Below are 8,450 nucleotides of genomic sequence, written 5' to 3'. Positions count from 1 at the left end.
CTTTTATTCATCTTCTGAAGTTTCTGCCCTAAAAGCAATATAGCAGGTCAGCAACCTACTTATGCTCTGCAGTGATAGTTCTGAAAACAGATGATGGAGAGAAGTAGGAATAACTGAGGGAGCATGGACATTAATATGAGAAGAGGATGTAGTGGAGAAAAGGGAGGTGCAAACAGTTTTGTATTTCCAGAAGTATTCATTGCCTCACAGATAGCCACAGACCCTGACTGAGGAAACATCTTAATTCTTCTGTCTCTCAGGATTTCAGGTAGAGTAACTGTTCATATCAAAATAACTAGCTTTATTCTGAAAGTTTTAAAAGTTCATATACATCCTCTGGAACTGAGCAGTTTGATAATGGCATAAATGCCATTCGGGGAAGGAAGTGTTCATTATTTAGCATAAACTGTAGTCCTTGAGAAAACAGTGTGCCTAAGCACAGTGATCAGAATGGAAGCCTAGGTTAGCTGAGACTTGAATAGCCTGAGAAGGCTGAAAGTTTCAACTCCTGCCTGTAGGAAGGATGATTTAATCACCAAGCTGTTGACACGGGATCAGAGAACCAAATACAGATTGTAGGAGGCAGTACTTTCCATCTCTTCCTACTGATGCTGAAACTGAAYGTACAAGAGAAAATGACTATAGTGCAGTGTTTTGGACATTCAACATGGGGTAAATTGGTTCAAGTCTCTTTTAGTATCAAAAGATTATTGGAAAAAGCATCTAGACTTTTCCTTTCCAGGATGCATGATGTGGCCAGTAGACTGGAGAACCTCACACACGTATGTGCTCAGATTCTCAAGCCTGAAAAATGATTGATTCATCCATGTAGATTTGATTAAGGTATTCTCTGGGAATAACAGAGACGCTAGTTTGAAATTTTCCAGACAAAAACATTCAGCTAAGCCCTGTTCCCTCTTGCAGGGAGAGGGTACTGGGGTGGAGGTTTTGTTTTCTTTTTTTTTTTAAGGTGTGAAGAAGAAAAAGAGCCATTACCTGTCTCTGACATTCATCTTTCTCAGGCTGTAAAAATGTTAAAATGGAGTCCCTCTCAGCATCAATCGGCAGCTTCACTCTGGACTTTTACAAAAAGCTGAATGAAACGTCCAAGGGCAAAAATATTTTCTTTCCCCCTCAGAGTACCGCAACTGCTCTCGCCATGATCTCTCTAGGTGCAGAGGTGACACTGTAACACAGACAGCTGAGGTAAACTTTGAAATTAGCAGTATATCACCTTACAGCTAGTTTCCGCATAAATTGTATTATGCTTCTGTCTATGTGAAATAAGAAGGAATAACACAGGAAAGCAGTGACTTGCYATACTGTCAGGTATAGGAAATGACCATGTTCATGCTGCCTGAAGTCCTGCAGATCGCTGTTCTTCCCAATGATCTGCCTGTTCCACTACCATCCCTCCATTTAGCTTACACTTGTAATCCCTAGAGCAATTCAAGCACAGAAGGGAAGTTACTGATATGTTACTAAGCTGTAAATGTGACTAAAATCTCTGTAATAATCACGCAGTGACAGAATATAAATCAAGAGTAAGGTCTTGTCTTCAATAGCTGTAATAGACAGGTAGCATGACTGGTAAATTATTCTAAGCAGGAATCACCATGGGGCAAATTTATATTCAGAAAAAAAACCTGTCTTTATGAACATTTATTATCACTACAGGTTCTTCAATTTCATCAGACTGCAAGAGAAGAAGGTTCTTCTAAGATGACAAGGCCTTCTTACAGGAGACCAAAGAAAAGGAAGATGGTATTTATTGCAACAAAAGACTCATAAGCAAATCTTTGAGAATAGAAAAGTTCAACAACTAATGCTTTACCCTTAGAACATTTGCTTGCTTTCAGTCTACATGTACATCTCACTTCAGTAAGAACTCTATTTAGAAAAAGTGAATAAGTAGATACATTACTATAAGATTCAGGAACTCAGACCTTGGAAAGTAGAACAGAGGCACTAACTGATCCCAACATTGTGTTACTTGGGTTTAGCAGGTCTATGTTAAGAATGAACAAGTAACATGCTCAGAACAACTCTATCAGCTTAATTTTTTTTCCTGAAGTGAAAAACAACCCTTGCATTCACACCTGCTCAACCTGACTCCAGTTTTGTCCCAAAACTCCCTTCCACCTTTCTCATACATGAACACAGCAGGCAAGCCAAATTCCCCTTTAAGCCAATACATGCTGATTCACCATTGCTCAACAGCTCCCCAARGACTTGCCACCTGAAGGAACCGCCCAGACTTTTTTCTTCAGATGAACTCCCTGAGCACCCAAAGGCATGTAAACTCCAAAAGGTCAGGTTTCTTCAGCACAGAAACTATAAGAAAGCTCAAAGAAACTACATCAGACAGATTAGAAATAGAAAGGAGGGTTATATAATTCTCCCTCTGGATGGAAGGGGATGAATCTTGACAAATGATCCAAGATGAATCATTACTTCCACATTAATTTAGCAATTTACTGGCTTTTAGGCAAAAAAAGTCTGTCTAATCAGGTCCTTCAGACATTTCTCTCTGTTTACCTCTTTAAGTCTGTTCCTTTTTTCTCTCAGCTTACTCCTTCTAACCCCACATGAAGTACAGTCTCCCTGCCATGCTTCATGCTTTCACCTTCCTGCTGTACCCTTCCCTTGTTGGCATCCTTAATGCCCCCTGGTACATTCTCTTGCTTCCCAGGAAAGATACAAATTCCTTCTTCCTTTGAAAGAGGTTTATCTTACCTGGTTATTTGTCYTAGAAGAATTTAACTTACAAGTAGAATGAGCAAAATCAAGTGTAACCACAGCTACTTTATTCTAAATCCCAGGTGCCCCCATCCGCAGCTCTCTCAAATCAGGATCTCTCCTATTGCAAAACCTAGCCTCTGCAATCCTGTGTCCTCTGACTACCAAATTCTTTTCCACATCGCCTTATGAGCACCCCACACCTTAGCATGAGTGAGAAAAGACCAGAACAAGCAATGCTGCCCGACCAACCCAAGGACAAGTCACCATAAGTCAGCAGCACATTTTCTCAGCATCTCACAGGCACGGCATAGTATCATGCCATGAAGTACAAGACTGCACTCATGTAGCTAGTGGGGAACAGCTGACAAACAGCAGCATATTCCTCTGTCAGCGAGGCAACAGTTGGCAACGGCTGGCAATCAAGCTCCCTAAAACTACCAGCATTTTCATCCAGGACAACTTCCCTCCAAAATCCAAACAGCAACAGCAAAATTCATGAGAGACAGAAAAAGTCTGAATATCTGGTAAGCCTATGCCTTAACATTAATGATTTATCAGAAACAGTCATCTCTTCAAAAACTGTAAGACTGTCTCAGTAGATCCTTGTGAAACTGAAAATGAGGCCTGATCAGGAATGACATGGTAAATTCTAACTTTCTGGGTGACAGATGTCACCAAAGTCCCCACAGGCTTCTGCAGCACTGCAAAACAGACATCTTACAGAGAGAAAACTATTTTGTCCAGTTATACATAGTGCTGAAAATGTGCAACATACTAAAAAAGAGCTCCATTCTTGTAACTCTTTTTTAATTACAATAACCTGAGGCATTTTAAATAACTGCAAAAGGTTCAGTACTTCAGACAGAAAAACTATTTTTCCATATTATTGCTGTTTCTTTCAAAGGATCCCGAGCACAAACAAGCTGAAGGCATCCACTCTGGATTCAAAGAGCTCCTGGCTGCCATCAACAAACCTAGAAACATGTATTTGCTGAAAAGTGTCAATAGACTGTATGAAGAAAAGACCTACCTGTTACTGCCTATGAGTTGAACATTTTTACTTAAGCATATTTTGAATAAAGAGAGATAATCAAAAGAGCTGGCCAAAATTTTCCAAATGATAGCACTGTGGTTTTAGTGAGAACATTAGGACAGCTGTCCTAAGCTAGCCTTAGAGAGACAAAAGATCCATCTGTCTCCAGCAGCAGGCAATAGCAGACATTTATAAGCAGGAATAAGGCATGTTGTATAGTGATGTTTCTCCAGAAACCACTCTGGTCACCAAGGGACTTTCTGTAACTTAGTGACTTCCTGTGCCAGAGGGGATGTTGCTTTATTTAATAGCTCTTGATTAGCTTTTCTTTCACGGATTTTGCTGACTTGCCTTCTGAATTTACTGCAGCCTTTAACATCCAAATGTTCCTGAGGAACATTTGTAGGAAGTTCCTGTTTCTCCTGACCCTTCCCCCTGCTGGCATCATCATTGGTTCATTTTTCCTTTAAAGGAAGTTTCTCCGTTTTTCTGGTCATCCTTGTCCCCCTTCTCTGTATCTTTTATACTCTATCATTTCTAAGATGGGGAGACCAGAGCTGTACAAGAATCTAAACTATGGGAGCATAGAGCTTTGCAGAGTGGAATATTGATATTCTCTTTGTGTTTCCTACTCCTTTACTTAAAACATCTAAAATTATTTTTGCCTTTTTTGATAATTACTGGGCTTTTTTTTCATGCAACTGTCTTATAGTTTCGAGATCTCATTCCTAAACATTACTATCACCCAATGTACACCTATCCTTTTACTGGATCATTTATAAATGTCGTAATATTTGTATTTCATTATAAATATTTGTATATATTTTTAATATTCCAAATATTTTAGCACAGATTCCAGCACAAGTCCCTGAGCAACTCCAATGATAATGTCTCTTCACTGTGAATACTATTTCCTCCTACCTTTGGTTTCAAATATTTTAAACAAATGAGCACTTTCTCTATAGTCCCATGGATGCTTGGCTTCTTCAAAAACCTTTGGTGAGAGGTCTTCCTAAATGCCTTTTGGTAATCCAAATAAACCACACCGGCTGAACCATCTTACCCATATTCTTCCTGACACCTTCAAAAACATTCCAATAGAGTGGTGAGGTAGGACTTTCTATTACAAAAGTGTTGTTGATTCTCCTCCAATATGCCATGGGATCCACAGGCCCACTAAGCCTATTCTATTCATTTGTTCAGTAAACTTACGAGTTTGTAATTCCCCATGTCTTTGAAATTTTTTTAAAAAATTATCAGCATATTAATCATCTCCCAGTTTCCTGGAAGGTGGTTTTAAATGAGAGATCACAATTCTTTCATCTTCAAGTTCATTTAGATCTCCTGAGTGATTACTGATTAGTCCTGGCAAATGCTTATTGCTCATTTCCTCCACAATCTCTTGTACGTGTGCTCTGAGACTGATCTAGAGGATTTCCCACCAAGAATCTCTATGAACTCTTTCACAGAAGATAGCAATGCGAAAATTATTCCTTCAATCTGTCTATTAAGAAAGAGCAAGAAACTTCCAAATATTTCACCCACAATTCATATGCCATTGCAACACTAGTGGCAGCTAGGCACGTTGTACAAACTCAATTAGAACAGCAGTTGTGAAAATAAGACAGCATTTTCTTATCCATGCGAATGCACGACAACAGGATTTTTATTTTAGTATTAACTCTTTGATACTAGAATACTTAAAAATGCCATACTTAAGTAGCCTAAGGACAAAATTACTGTAAAAAAAAGTCCCATTTTCAAAAGTGACTAAGTTGCTTATGAGAGCAGTGCTTAGGCAGACAGTCTATAATCTGAGTTCAAGCAAACTGCACCAACCGCTCTTTCCTAATGTAGTCTTGGTGTTGTGTAAGCCACCAGATATAATTTTCATTAGGGTTTGTCATTATAGACAAGTGCATGAGCATTACACATGCAGCATACATAGAGGGCACATGACTGAGCTATAAGAACTTAAATCAGTTGTGTGTTAACAATATACAGTAGCTGACTACATGCATTAGATTGTGTCAAAGGTAAGTAAAATGATTTTCAATAGAAACGTACATCTTTTTTGACATAGATTACAAGTGCAAACACCTTTTGTATGGCAAGTGATGTGAAGCAAGTGTGCTGATACTGCAGCTGTGTATCTGAAACCTACTGCATTACTTGTGTAGTTTTAGGATCTTTATGATGAGGGGTGCACAGATAGAGTTTAGTTCACAGGGTGACTGTTAGCAAATCCTGTAATCAGATGAACTTTCACACTCAAACATGACAGTGGAAGGACAGAGTGGATATATTAGGRAAAGCTCTGAGAACATACACAGCATGGGGCTTTAAAAGACTATTAGATAATCCAAACTCATAAGGAAACCCTCAGTCACTGTAAGGAGAGTAAAAGCCAGTACAGGTCACAGAAAACATGAGTCAGAGACAAGGCAAGACGATCACTGCTGCCTAGAAGTACAAATCATACAAAAGCATTGATGTCATACAAGGGAAGAAAGTCAACATGTTTCTCCTGACAAGTGCCCTCATTCTCAAAATAAAAATTTGGAGGAAAACTTGAAACATACATAGTAGTTATTTGCTTATCAAAGCTAATGCCTTTCTTTTAGAATAGGAATTGCATTGCATGTGATTCAGTTAGCACTTTATAGCCTATGTGAGTATGCTGCCTTTTTGTAAGATACGAGAGATGTTGAAATTAGTGTACACCCAAATACTGCCCAAAGGAAAGCATACTGTAATAGCCTGCAGATTATGTTGGGTTTTTGGTTTACAAATTTTTGCTCTCAGATCAGTCAAAAAATTAATCTTATCATCCCTTTTAAGGAATGAAAGAGTGTTGTTTTGGTTTTTATATTTGAATTGTTTCATAGACCAAGTCCAAACTAGTACAGATGATGTTTCTGACAGAGACATTTTTGATGCTGCATGTAACAACSATGAAATTCAAAATCATTGAGCTGCCATATGTGAAAAATGAACTCAGCATGTTCATTCCCCTACCAGATGACATCAGTTATAACATCACTGGTCTGCAGCTGGTAAAACTGTTGCATCATGTACAACATTAGGAGAGGATAACAAAAATAGATAAAAAGAGTGAGGAAGTACAAGTTTCAAAATCATGGGGGAAGCGGTTTTGATGTGTACATACTTTGTTTGTCAACGGTAATATCATGACTTCTTAGCCTCCAATTCAGAGCATCTGATAATGATGAAAACATAATATTCTACTTAGGGATGTACCCCCCCCCCCAAAAAAAAAAAAGAAAAAAGAAAAAAAAGAAAGAAGAAAAATGTCCAAACTACTGTCTTAGCCTAATTTGTGTCCTCTTTTCTATTTCCAGAGTAGCACAAGGAAAGCAGGGGCCAAATCGGATTCCCCATGCCCTACAGTTAATCTTCTAAGAGCTGTATTAGTTCATTTCTATGTCATCTAGATTTGCATCTGACATTTTGAGGTGAGGTTTTTCAAACTAAGTGCTGACTACCCAGAATGTGTCACAGGCCACTCATGACCACGCCAAGATCAGTTTCAGAATCTAAACACATCAGGACAAACATTCTTTTATTCGTACCTGAGATCTCATACATTTCACTTATTTACCACTTGCAAGGGAAAGGTCTTCCATGTACAAACAAATCAGGCTCTTGTCAATATTGTTGAGTCGCATGTTTTAACAAAACAATACTCTTCATACTTAAAAAAACAATGAACTGCTCTGAGGGTTGGGGCCTATCCCTCAYCACCTTTAGGAATGAGGCACTCAGAATTTTGCAGGATCATATCCTATGAATATAGAGCACATCCCAGCTGCATCGCTGGAAGCTGGGCTTTATTTTATGTCTTCTTGATGAACATTAGACACTGGTGTGTGCATGTCTTATCTTTGTCCATTTAATTCCAACTATTTTCTTTCTCGTTGTAGATGGAAAGAGAGCTGACCTAAGTGAAATCTGGCTGAATGGACCAGACCAGCCAATATGATAAAAGCTGAAGTGGAACTCTACCTGCTCCAGTTGAAGCTGGAAGAGAATTATTACCTTAAGTCTACTTTGCACAGCTTGGGAATACAAAATGCTTTTGAGCCAGTTCAGAGTGATTTTACAGGGATATCAGTGAAGAAGGATCTTTTCATCTCAAAAGTTATTCACAAAGCTTTTGTGCAGGTCAGTGAAGAAGGTACTGAGGCAGTAGCTGCCACAGGTATCCTGGTGATGAGAACAAGTGCAGTGACCTCAGCATTTAAAGCTGACCACCTTTTCCTCTTCTTCATCAAACACAAATCCCAAGCCATCCTCTTCTTTGGTAGACTCTGCTGACCCTAGGCAGAGTTACTCCCTGCCCTGCAGAGCAGAAGATGCTTTCTTGCCAGCTGAGAGGTGAATACCAAAAGCTGAAGCTCCCTCTGCAGCTGGCAGGGATGCAGACTTGTTCCCCATGCTGCACACCTCAGGGCATGCAGCTCGGCTTCACCTCTGCTTCTCTCACACCCTGAGGGGACAGCCCTCCACTGCAGCACCTAAAGGAGTGCAAAATGCCTTGCACTGACAGAGCAGTCTTGGCTAGTATTTGGGTCAGGCCATCCAGGATAGTTCTGTTCCCTATCCACTATCAGCTACGGGCATTTCTATCCCTTCCTTTCACTACGTTAGCAGT

General features: G+C 39.5%; 1 pseudogene; it reads left to right on the top strand.

Moving 5' to 3' along the window:
• Positions 1 to 1,039: 1,039 nt before the first annotated feature.
• Positions 1,040 to 8,177, top strand: LOC146584973 (heterochromatin-associated protein MENT-like; annotated as a pseudogene).
• Positions 8,178 to 8,450: the final 273 nt, after the last annotated feature.

Source organism: Rhea americana, unplaced genomic scaffold, assembly GCF_003343005.1.
Source record: "Rhea americana isolate MKP2758 unplaced genomic scaffold, rheAme1 scaffold_87, whole genome shotgun sequence".
NCBI lineage: Eukaryota > Metazoa > Chordata > Aves > Rheiformes > Rheidae > Rhea > Rhea americana.
Note: the sequence above shows the minus strand (reverse complement) of the source record. Positions and strands in the feature narration are given on the sequence as shown.